This window comes from Maylandia zebra, unplaced genomic scaffold (genome assembly GCF_041146795.1).
Source record: "Maylandia zebra isolate NMK-2024a unplaced genomic scaffold, Mzebra_GT3a scaffold11, whole genome shotgun sequence".
Classification (NCBI taxonomy): domain Eukaryota; kingdom Metazoa; phylum Chordata; class Actinopteri; order Cichliformes; family Cichlidae; genus Maylandia; species Maylandia zebra.
The window spans coordinates 4,134,750-4,147,500 of record NW_027490041.1 but is presented as its reverse complement, the minus strand read 5'-3'; the positions used below and the strand labels follow the sequence as shown (position 1 = coordinate 4,147,500).

Genomic DNA, 12,751 nt, shown 5'->3' with positions numbered 1-12,751 from the left:
TGCGCTTGTTTTTTTGCTTTCACTTTGCAATCGCGCGAACTGTGTATAGAGAGCGACAGCACTGATCTGTGAGTGATGATAATTTGTGCACCAATTCCTCTGACATTGTCTTATTAATCGTTAGCTTACTATGCAAACATGACAAGTGAAATCTCCCGCAGCTTAAACATGTGAGAGGTTGATCGCGCAGAGAATCGCTGAGCTTATGTGAGTGCCTGTGTAAAAGCATTTCAGTTCTGCTGAGCCAAATAAGACAGGTCAGGGTGAAGAAGTGACAGCCAAAGAAAAGTTTACCACAAAACGGAGACGTTATGACAAATCAGACTATAAGGCAAAAAGAAAGTGCAGCTTTATGGTTTCATGGACAAAAGAATTTCTGTGGCTGCAATATGACGAGCTAAATAACCAGGGCTGCACATAAGTGGTCCACAGGTGCGCATTCGCTGTCAAAATAAAAAACACGCACAAGGGTTAGGGTTAAATTTAAAAACTGTACTTTTGTGTTAAAATATATATTTATAATTTTAATAAATGACAAATTAAAAAGGCATGAACATTTTTTTTTATATCGAAAAAATATCGAACCGTGACACCAAAGTATCGAACCGAACCGTGAATTTTGTGTATCGTTGCACCCCTAATATATATATATATATATATATATATATATATATATAGATATATAGATAGATATATAGATATATATAGATATATTCTACTTTTCTAAATGATTGACTATTTCAATGGAGAACCTAAATGACACGGACCCGTGTTTGTTATTACATGTCTCTATTTTGAATGTGACAAGTCTATCATTGCCTGTTATTCATAGGTATTAACAGAGTTTTTGGCCTTTTTTCCTCTATAACAGTTAATTGACTCTTTACAGTGGCCTGCTATGGTTAATAATAACATGTTCAGTCATGAGTGAAATCAAAGCTTTTCTTCACTTTAGCATTTAACATTCCCAACAATATAATGTGATACCTTAATTAAAACACAGCTAATAAAACACAATTTTCTTAATGCAAACATCAGTGACTCAACATTAGCAACCAAAGGGTTCAGTCTGCAGCTCACACTCATGTGAAGCTACAGCCTCCCCCTTTAGTCTCTGTCATCCTTCTGCTCCTGCAACAACAAAACAAAGCAAGACAAAACCTCCACCCTTCTTCTACAGGCTGGGTGAATTGTTGTGGACATTCACTAATCCTAAAGTCGGCACCGTTTTTGTCTCAGTATCAAGTCAGTTAAACTTTTAGTCGTCAGTCCATCACAGTCCAGTCACATGCATACATCCACACACATTCATACCAGATATTGCTGATAATGGAGTCTCACGCGCAGCCTGTTCGAGCCTCCATCACCAGCAAGATGACGTCATCATTTTAAAGGAAAACAGCTCCTTGTTTTTGGACTGGATTGACTCGCTGCAATCCTTTTAGGCTCAGGACTTCTCATGTGATCAATGTCACATATAAGTGAATTTCTCCCAAGCCCATTACAATCATGGAGAAAAACACTTTGCCACTGTTTCCAGTAAGAATATTTTATAGCGCTTTAAAGTTCAACCTCTCAGGTCTGGATTAAAGAGCTGATTTGTTAAATCGGGAACTCACAAAATACCAAAATATCACCACCGGTGGATCACACCTCTCAGATGTTCTTATCTCAGTGCACTGTAACAAAAGCACAAACAAACGCAACCAATAAAATACTAATAAAGTAACAAATACTGGGGCCCACTGCAAACATGTCCAAGCATAAAACCATCTTTCTCTCTCTTAGAGAAAGAAAACAATCCAAACCTCACTGATAAAATCAACCTAGTGTCAAGCAAAACCCAAAAATCAACCAAAACTTCACCAGAAAGTTTTCCTCCCTCCCGGGACAATATTGTGCAGGAATACAGGCACCGTAACTCCTTTTGCACTGACAAAAACATGTTGGATTTACTTGATTCAATAGTGGACACTGGTTGTACACAAAGGTTTTGCTTTGGCAGAAACTTAAACAACTGAGTTAAATCAGCACAACCTTTTCATATTCAGTAAAGCTGCATGTTGTGTTCATAAAACACGATTGAAACATGTTCAGATGGAGTAAGTTGAGCTCCTGGAACATTTTAATCCTTCAATGGAAATTGAATGGGTCTACAACAACTACCATCCTCCTATCTCTATCCTGGTTGCAGCAGGGCTGGGAAATAACCCTGAAGTGATAGGTTACCAGGCAGGGTACACCCTGGACAGCTCACCAGTCTATCAGATAGAAACACACAGCCGTTTACATTCATGGATAATTTAGCCCAGGACCTTCTTACTGTGGAGCAACAGCACTAACCAGCATGCCAACAATGGAGGAAATACAGGAAAGCTATGATTTCCTGTATTTGAGGCAGAATTCTTTTGTTCTTGCCCTTGACAGGTTAATCCACAATAAATAGCAACAGCATGCATGTGGTGTGTGTGTCGTTGTCTGCCTCTTATAACTCCAGTGATTTTCCTGTAGTTTGAAATCTTATGCGGTGTTGACACAATAATTTGTTGTAAACCAGGAAATTCCCAACTGTGGTAGAAAGCACAGCTTAGCCTTAGCAAATGTTCAAAGAAAAGTCGTCACTTCCTGATTTCTGCTTCACTGATAAATATTGTCACACTGGGGTTTTTGCAAATGATATCAGTGAGCACTGTGTGGCAGCTGGAGTCAGACAACTGAAGCTCCCACAATCAAGACCACAAACAGCTTTCAAAGGAGATTTGAAGCTTTTCTGGCAGCAAGCTTCATGATTTATGGGACTGGAACTGGAACAGAAACTACCTGATCACCAATGGTGAGCTGGCATGGAATTATTTTTATGACATTTTATCAAAGTTATAAATAAGCATGCCCATTAACACATAGTGAGTGAGCATGTTGTCTTCAGACGCAGTGAACAGCGGATGCTAATGTTTTTGTCACTTTTTACAGAGTCAAACTCAAAGTAAGGTCAGTGCTTCCACGCTTTAAACGCTGCACGCTCACACTCTCTCCACACTCGATAGATTATCCATTGTTCATCTGCACACAGCTGCGGTTTTAGTAACGCAGTAACGCAGCGTGCTTACGGGAAAGTAACAGTAATCTAATTACCTTTTTTGCAATAGTAATCCCTCACTTTACTCGTTTCTTGAAAAAAAGTAATCGGATTACTGCCCATCTCTGGTTGGAGCTGTGCACTTGTGGGTTCCACCTTGTGTACACGTTTATCTTTGCTGTGTGTACTTGTACCTCTGAGTGGAAGCTGAACTCTTGAGTTCGAGTATCGAAGCATCAGCTGTGACGTTAAAGTCCAAACAGCTCGTTCATTTGACGTGCAAATGAACGAAGGTAACGCCGTTTTCATGTGGATGTGTCACTGAGACACTTTCCACATCCACAGCTCACAAAATGGGAAAACTATAGAAGTATAACAATGAAGAAGTTACTATGTTACGGGTCCCAAGGATGAAGACCTCGATGACAAACATGTTACCTGTAAAAGCAGGTGAAGAGCAGAGTAAGGAAGACACGATGCGTCTCTGCTTTCCTCCAGAACGTGTCTGAGTCTGATTTATTTCACACAAATAAATGCTATAAAACACTAAACATGAGCTTTCAATATACTGTTCAGCTGCTTCCTCATTCACATCAATTACATTTACTTATTTCACAACATCAGTGAAATATACTCTTTTTAACTGGTTCAGTTTCTCAAGTTCACACTTCTTTCCATAACAGCTACATCCTTTTATCATATCAATAAACACATCACATTGTCTTCTGCAGTGTCTTACTGGCTAAACAGTTCTATTCAATAACAGCATTGGTAAATACATTACATTTGTTCCCTCCAGTAATTTACTGGCAAAATCACTATTTAGTGCATCATGAAACACAGCTTGTTTAATCAACCCATGAATGCCTCTGTTAGCTACACAGAGTTGCTCAGAGTGCTTGTGTTACACTAGCTAATCTACTCAGTCACTTTAACAGAACTATTAACATTCACATCTCACAGAACTGATTTGATTGGAGCATTACAACACGTTTGCACAGAGCATAGGAGCGCACTGACTCTGCTTCACGAGCGCTCCACCTAACGAGCGGGCTCGCGGTGCGGTCGCGCGGGACACTCCTCTGGTTTTCTCCCGTGTTTACATATAAATAACTTTGGCGGACCGCCTTAACTCTCCCATTCACATTAACCTGGGTAACCATGGTGACAATAAACAACATTTTCGGTGCGAGCACCATGTACCGACCTGTAAAAGCAGGTGAAGAGCAGAGTAAGGAAGACACGATGCGTCTCTGCTTTCCTCCAGAACGTGTCTGAGGAAGCAGCGGAAGGTGGGCTCCACTTACTGCTCCCCGAAACCCCGGAGCAAGCACCAAAGTTCCGCCCTCACTGCTTTCTAACATAAAATGAATCCCTGTTACATGGATTTTCTATCCTCTTAAAGAAACTGAAAATAAATACATATAGCAATGAAAAATGTCCCGTTACATGAGTGTTTTACACAAAATAATATTCATGTGCTCATTCCCTCACAGGGGTGCCACAACTACACTGCTGTTTTGACAGAGACACAGTGTGTTTATCTAACTTGGCTGAAGCCAAAGTTCTCCAGACAAATTCAGTCTGTTTCTGCCAAGTGTGAACTCACTGGATGAGCGCCAGATACACAGAATCAAAAAGGGATAAATTACTTTTCTTATGTCATGTTCCCGTCACAAACTGGCTCAAGGAGAGGGGAAGCAGGAGTCCACAGATGAAATGTTCCTATAAATAAAGTGGAATTTATTCAAACTTTACCAAAACTTCAACACATCAAATACAAGCAGTTCAGCAGGGAGTGGATGTGTGTTGCATGTGCCAGGTGGATGCAGAGAGAGGCCAGGGCCACGTTCAAACCTGAACACGCTGCACAGTGTTTTGTTCCATTTGTTAGGGATGAATGAAATGCTTCCTTGAAAGGATGTGTGCAGTCACCAGTGGGCGTGGAAGCATGTGCGCCCTCATTTGGTGGGTGTGCAAGAAAAGTCCTCCTGTCACACAGCAATGCCTACATAAATCACACCACTCTGCTTAAAATAATAATGTTTAGTGAAGCAGGTGAAGCAAAGGGCTGCTTTTAATAGGCTGGGAGACCCAGGTGTGCTGCTTTAGCTGCTGAGCCTCTTATGACAGAACAGCGGAGAGTGGTAAGAAGGGAGGAGGGGGTCTGGCTGTGTTTGTGAACGATAGATGGTGTAACTCTGGGCATTTCTCTATCAAAGAGACGCTATGCTGTAAGGACATTGAGCTGCTAGCGGTTAGCATGAGACCGTACTATCTACCACGAGAGTTTACACACGTGATTATGATAGCTGTGTATGTCCCGCCCTCTGCTAACGCTGCAGCAGCCTGTGAGGTCCTGCACACTGTAACCAGCAGACTCCAAACACAGCACCCTCAGGCCCTTTTCCTGATCTCTGGGGACTTTAAAGATGATGTAACCATTTAATTATGGTTACATCATTAATTATGTAATTAATTATGCAAAATGCAAAACGCTCAGCTGTGTCTCCAATCAAAGCTCTGTAACTTCAGAGTTGATGTTCATATGTTGACTAATGGTTTTCTTTCATTTTTGATGTACTGCAGAATATTTGTATAAAATCCAGGCCAGGAAAATCTCCTTCATGTGTTTCTGTGTTTTGTCTTCAGCTACGTTGACACAAAGGCCTCTGCTGTGACGCTCACACCTTTGATAAAGTCTGGAGAGTGTCAGCTTCCTGTTTATAGATACAAAAATATGTAATGTTGTGAACTCTGGCCGCAGCGGCGCAAGAAAAAGGAGAATTACGGGAAGCACTCACAACAGGTAAAATCAAAATAACAAAGTAAAGTAGGATAAAATAAAAACCAACAAAAGAACAACACAATATACTTCCCCGTACTGTTACTGCTAACCTCTGTTAACCTAGTAACTCTTACCTTCTAACTGACAGCTGGTCAATAAACGAGCTCCATAAACGCTCCATATTCACCTTTACATGGAATATAAAGGGAAAAGAAGAAACACAGTGCTGTGTCAGCGTTAGACATATAGATATATCCTTGCTTTTAATACATTTGAAGGTGGGTGGGAGAGGTGCTTCTCCGCGTAGTCTACGGTCTCTTTGGGATCGCTAAAGCTTTTCCTCACATCACCATGGGTCACTAACAGCTTTGCAGGGTATAGCAGTCTGTACCTGACGCCGGTCATCCCACGTAGTCTTCCTCTCATATTTGCAAATGCGGCTCTGCGTTTCCAACAGAGGGAGGGAAATCTGGGAGGATGTTTATTTTAAAAACCCTTATACATCAGGTTCTTGTTCTCTGCAGCTTTCAGCAGAATCTCCTCACCAATGTGGTAGTAGTGCAATCTCAAGATGATGGGCCGAGGAAGATGACTTTGTTTGGGACGCTGGCGATTCGCTCTATGTGCTCGATCGATGAGGCTTCTCCTCGAGAGATAGCGCCTCCGCCAACAGGTGTGAACCAACTCAGTCATCTTGGGTCCCTCTGTGCCTTCTCCTGCAGTTCTTAAATGATTCCTCCTGGAGCGCCTCAAGAGCTCCACATCTCTCATCTAACTTCTTTACCTCCGCAGACAAACGCTCCACAGTGGCCTGGAGAGTGGCGATGGTGTCAGAGTGGTTCGAGGCACAGTCCTGCAGTTCAGTCAAAGTGTTATCATGCCTGGCCACGTCGCTTTTTATGTCCGAAATTGAGGGCTGGATGCTCTGGTTCAAGGATGATATCTCGCCTCCTATGGTGGTAGAAATCTCTAATATGCAAGTGTCCAGTGCTAGTTAGTTAGTTCTAGTGGTTAGTGGGGCTTTATTTGATGATTCTAGTGTGTGTTACATTGTTGTCATATTGTTGAGTCGCAGAGCTGCACAGTGTTACAGTTTCTGTAGAGTCTGGTATAAGGAACTCAGATCCCTCTGTGAATAATGTTCACTGAAACTGATCTGTAGTTAATGAACTAGTCAGGATTTACACTAGAGAACGTTTCTGCCATTACATGGCCTGTATTTGTAGAGTGCTTTACTCGTCCCTAAGGACCCCAAAGTGCTTTTTTGCCCAAGTACACAACAACCGAGACTGTCCGAGCCGGGGCTCGAACCGGCAACCTTCCGATTACAAGACGAGCTGCCAACTCTTGAGCCACGATCGGCCCACATATTGTTGTCTTTTGCTGCAGACACCAAGTGTTGAGATCCTGTCTCAACCTCCTACATTCTTCCAGCAGGTTACACATTATTTTTTGTATTTGGAATCAAATATATGTGTCAGTTGGGCCTAGTGCAGGGGTCAGCAACCTTTAACACCCAAAGAGCCTTTTGGACCCGGTTTCCACACAAAGGGTCAGGGTTCGGGAAAACACTGGGAGCCGCAAATACTTTGTGACATCTAAAATGAAGATAACACTGTGTATATTGTTTTTACCTTTATGCTTTGTGTGAACAACTACAGTGTGTTGCTTATGAAATCCATGAAGTGCTACAGAGAAAATGACATTTGATTTATGTAATGAACACATTTTGAGCTCTTAAAGAAACATAACAAAGGAAAGCTGAACTACAATGATCCATGTAGCAAACACAAACTGTTATATCGCCTTTGGGCTTTTGGAGCCTTGACCTGACTTTTAAAAAATAATTGGAAAAAAGCTCTATGCTGCTACAAAATGAAAAATAGATATTTGCAAAATTCTGCCCAAGTATGTATTTTATGCTGACATAATGTGGATCCCAAGATCCATAACTGGCCTACCTGGGGCTGAAAGCCTCCATAAATGCAGGCGTTTCGGCGGCTACACCGGCTTCCACGAGTGTGACGCTTATTTTGAGAAAATAATAGAATATAAATGTATTTTTATATTCCAATATCACAATAATCTTCCAATGTAGAACTACAAGTTAAAAAAGAACTAACATAAATCAAATCCACTTCAGCTAAATCCTTCTCATTTATTTCCATCTTACATGCTGTGACTGCAGCCATTTCCACATCTCTGTGAATGGGACTCATGGACATGGATCAGTGGTTGTTGATCAATGGTCCTGAGAATCTGCATAATTAAGATGAAGGAACGGAGCTCCCAGCCCATCGTTCCTGCAGCTGCTTTCAGTCTTTATGCAAATGTCCTGTTTGTAAGACTGAAACCTGCAGCTGAGACTGAAGACGTCACCTGATGATGACGACACGTTTCTCCCACAAAACGCTGCGTCCAGATGAACAGAACCAACAGACTCACTTTCCTGGATGATGGAGATGCATCAAGACTTCATTGTGTGTTACTTCTCATTCAGCACAGACACATTATTCCTGTTAGGTCATGTCAGCTGTCACTCAGTACAAGCACAACTGTGAACAACACAAACTTCTCTTCAATGTGTCACAGAAACACTAAGTGTGAGAGCCTGTATGACACACAGGACAGACTGTAAGCTCTGCTGGCTGCACAGCACTTTGTAGCAGTTTTCCAACATGTCCTCCACCCGTGATGTCAGTGGTGGGACCCCAGTCACAGCACTCAGCACCACCTCCTTTAAATGGATTTTATAGCAGTTACTCCCGTTACTCGGTGCAACGCTTCTTAAATGTGTTTTTGCAGGATAAAACACAGCAGGTGGTGTAGAGAGGACGTCAGCTGACGGAGCAGAGGGAGGCAGACTGTGGATAAATGACAGAGTGAGAGGAGAGCAACCATGACAGAAGCACAGGTGTGGCAGATAGAAGTGGCTTTATAGACACTTATTGTCAGTCCTCGTGCATGCTGTGGAAATAAGTGTCTGTGTCATGAGGTGACATGTGAGCTTATCTTTGGTCAATAAAGCTGAACGACCAGTTTTCACTTTGCTTCTTACGCTTGTTTAGTGACGTCTGGGTTTCTGTGGAGCCCGAATTTTGATGAGTTCTGGTGAAATCATCTGAGATCATCTGAGCATCGGTGAAGAGTCAGCAGAGAAAGTGTGGGACAGAAGTTTGCTTTGGACACATGGACTGAAATCAAAAAGGAACAAACAGGATTTCCAATGGACAGTATGGAGAAGTGAAAGTACACAAAGGCTGTGCTGGAACACGTGTGTTACACTTTTTGACAGCTGAGAACAAAACACAATATTTTGCATCATCTCTGCAGTGTCTCTTCTTTCCTCTGCTGTTGTGCTTTTAGCTCCAAACTGTTTCAAATGGTTTGTCAGCAAGCTGACCTCTGACCTCTGCAGTACTAACTCCTGACCCGTACAAAGAGCGGGCGTTTCTGACCTTTGTCCTGCAGCTGTATGTCTCTCAGTCTCAGTTCTTCTCTCCGTCACTGATGGAGCAGGTGTAGTTGCTGCTGACAGTCAGTGGTTTGTTTTCTCAGAGTGAGGCTGAAGTCTGAACTGTTCAGAGCATCAGGTCTCATCAACGTGCGCTGCTGTAACGCCGCTTTGTCCTCTGAGATCAGCAGGTATGAAACCTGAGTGCTGACAGAGCAGCATGTTCCCCCTCATTCACCTCCACCACCACAGCCAAGGCATGCTGGGAAACTGAGGACACACAGACGGAGAACTGAAGTGTCTGCTGTGTGTTCATCTCAGAGTCCTCACAGGTGACACATTAGCTCCAGAACACCAAGCCAGGTGTTTGAAGCCTGACAGGGATTCTTCCCATCCAGAGGGAGGATTTAGCTGCACAACAGTGAACATTAGTGTGTAGTTTAGAAACACAGACTGTGCCTGCACTGCATCTAGTGAAGAAAAGTGTTACTGCCAGAGAACCAGGCTCCTTTAAAGCAGCTGATATTAAGGTTGAAGAATCAACAATAAGCTGATGTAATCAACGTTTCACTAAATGGTCAGCAGCTAAAATCTGGAGCCGTTCTTTGCTGGTAATTAACAGTTTGTTCTTGTTAGCTAATTATGTCATTAAAGGTAGCAGCAGAAGCCTTGTGTTGAAAGCCCATTCACTCACACATTCACACAGTATGTGTGTGTCTGTGTTACACTGTGGACATCCCTTCTGTTGGAGCGCCATCTTGTGGCAGGTTTAAGAAATGTTCTTCTTGTAAATCCAAACTGATGCACCTCCATAGCAGACTGTGGAGGCTTTCAGTGACATGAAGACTTGATTTATACTGTCATCTTCTCCTGTTACACAAAGCACAGCACGCTGAACATGGATGAACTGAAACTCCCAGCATCTGACTGAGGAAAAGCACAAATCATTCTCACACTGACTCCTGCTTGATTTTAGATTTGCTTTCAAATCCTCACACTTTCATATGAAGCACTAAATGGGCTCCAGACTGTTTATCTCAGCTTCCTGTCAAACACACTGCTGCTCACACCGAGGCTCAGTTTACTCCTCCAGCCTGGCTTAACCTGCTGTCTGTTAAAAACAGTCCCACACTCCTCTGTTTAATCCTTCTGATCAGACTCTTTGATTTTGTATTGTTTTGACCTGAAGTTGTGTTTTTGACATGGTTCTGTCTGTGAAATAAAGCTCACACACACACTGCTACAGTCCTTCATACACTTAGAAACCAAGCTGCTCCTTTCCTCAGTGCTGACACATAAAGAAGAGTTGGTTTCATATCCAACACGTCTCTGTTCCAGAAAACAGCTTCAGCAGCCTCTGAGTCTGAACTTGGAGTTGGTTATAAGCCACAGGCCTGTGTGCACAGCAATGAGCAAATATAATGCAGTATGTGAAACATGGATGTGTGGAACAGATGATCCCAAAGGTTGATTCTGTTCATCTGGACGTTCTCAGTGAAACATTTGGTCTCTCGGTCAGGTGACTCCTTTAGTCTCAGCTGACTGCAGCTTTCCAAACCTTTGTCACTGGATCACTCACTTCATCTCCAACGTGTCCCTGACACAGACAGCTGGAGCCGTTACAGCAAAATCATTGATCATGGTTTTTATAACATTAGCTGGTGTTGGTGGGCAGGCTAGCAGTGCTAATTGTTAGCACTAGTTCTGCTGCTCTCCCTTTGTCTCTGTTATTGTTGGTCTTTAGTGAACAATAGAAAGTGTCTTCATGAGACTGTTGCCTAATGTTCAAATGTAGATAACACCACCTGCACCAACCTGTTACACAGCACAACCCTCTGGTGTAGCTTTGGCTGGAGCACATATTGGCAGCTCCAGTGACATCACCACTCCATGGTGACATCATCTCTACAGACTGTGGCTGTTACATATCCTCACCTGGTAATAATAAGACTGTCCTCAGCTGCACACAGCTCCAAGATGAACAAACTGAAGTAAATACAAATTAGAGTTACGATAGATTGAAATCTTGTAATCAGAGCTAATTCTTAGTGAAACTCTCACAACATCATATCCTGATCCTGGGTTAGTGTCTCGGTCTCAGATCACAACATCAGCACAGGCTTGGCTTGGGTGAGGTATTGAGTGGTTCTTGTCCATGACAGCTGCAGGTACAGTGCCATCAGCCATGCTGCACCACATGTCTGCCCAGGAACATTAGTGTGGCTGAGTCTCATGTAAACATTGTGCTAAAGTGGTGGGAAAGTGGCTGCAAGCTGGCTGCACTGTGTCCAATACTCTCAGTATGATATCCACAAACCTCTGAGTGTCACAGAGTGGGCCTGTGCTCAACTCACTGTGCCCCATTCAATTCTACTTGCATAGTTTTACAAGTAAAATTAAAAGTTGCTCAATGATAAGTTATTGTAGTAACAACTAAGTCCATGGTCATTATTTGTTAATAGTAGCTTAAAGCTTCTGCACCAATCATGGAGCAGCAGGTTTAGAGCATGTGGATCTACAAAAGTAAGTCCCAGTAAGATGGGCTGAGCCTTACATACTAGAAGAAACATGTCATTCCCAGCAGATGAAGCGCCCTTTAAAGCAGGATCTCACTTTAAACCTAAAGAACTTGCTATGAGCATGCAGTGCATTCATGGTTATTATTCATACGATTGTGGGGAGCTAATAAAGTGCAACTATCACATTACATTTTATTATTAAATTGTTGTTAACAATCCCTTCACTTCTGCTTATCTAATTGATGGTTGCAGGATGGCTGACAGCTTCCATTAGGCAGGAGGTAATGTCCATTCTGGTCACAGTGCAACCCACAATGTGTAACTGACACTATTATATTGCATTATGTCACATTGTTACATCTTTTTAATAAATGATGACAGTCAGCTGAATTTGCTGCCCCCTTGGTGGAGGACATCAGGATCTGCTGCTCCATCACAAACACCACAGAAGAAGAACAACACTGGATCAGATTATCTGGACGTGTTTGACAGGGACAGTGTTCATGTTCATGGACATCAGGACAAAAACAGACGATGGAAACCTGCCAGAATTGAGCTAAACTGCTCGTTTCCATGTGTAGTCCCTGGGAGGTCACATGACCAACAAAGACACACAAGCTGTGTCCCAAAACGTCGGCTGCATCCTCCGGAGGCCGCATTTGAAGGCCGATGACGTCACAGCCAGGCGACGAAGGCTGTCCCGATTCCTCGACTCCTTCAAATGCGTCCTTCATTCCCCCGAGTTTGAAGGATGGGTCGGGTGTGTCCTTCGTGGCCCACCATATCCCAGAATTCATAGCGCGGCCCAGCCAAATTTCAGCTGCCAACAATGGCGGCCGCTACTAAGTTTTAAAATTTAACGAGGGAGCACTACTTACTTACAATGAATTCCTTACACTATATAATTTTCCCGT

General features: G+C 42.8%; 1 long non-coding RNA gene across 1 annotated transcript in view; it reads right to left on the bottom strand.

Moving 5' to 3' along the window:
* LOC143415929 (uncharacterized) overlaps positions 1 to 4,376 on the bottom strand; it is a 260,224-nt gene extending 255,848 nt beyond the window's left edge. Inside the window, exon 1 of the long non-coding RNA XR_013096358.1 lies at positions 4,284 to 4,376. This is a non-coding gene — a long non-coding RNA (uncharacterized LOC143415929). The remainder of the gene's footprint in view (positions 1 to 4,283) is intronic.
* Positions 4,377 to 12,751: the final 8,375 nt, after the last annotated feature.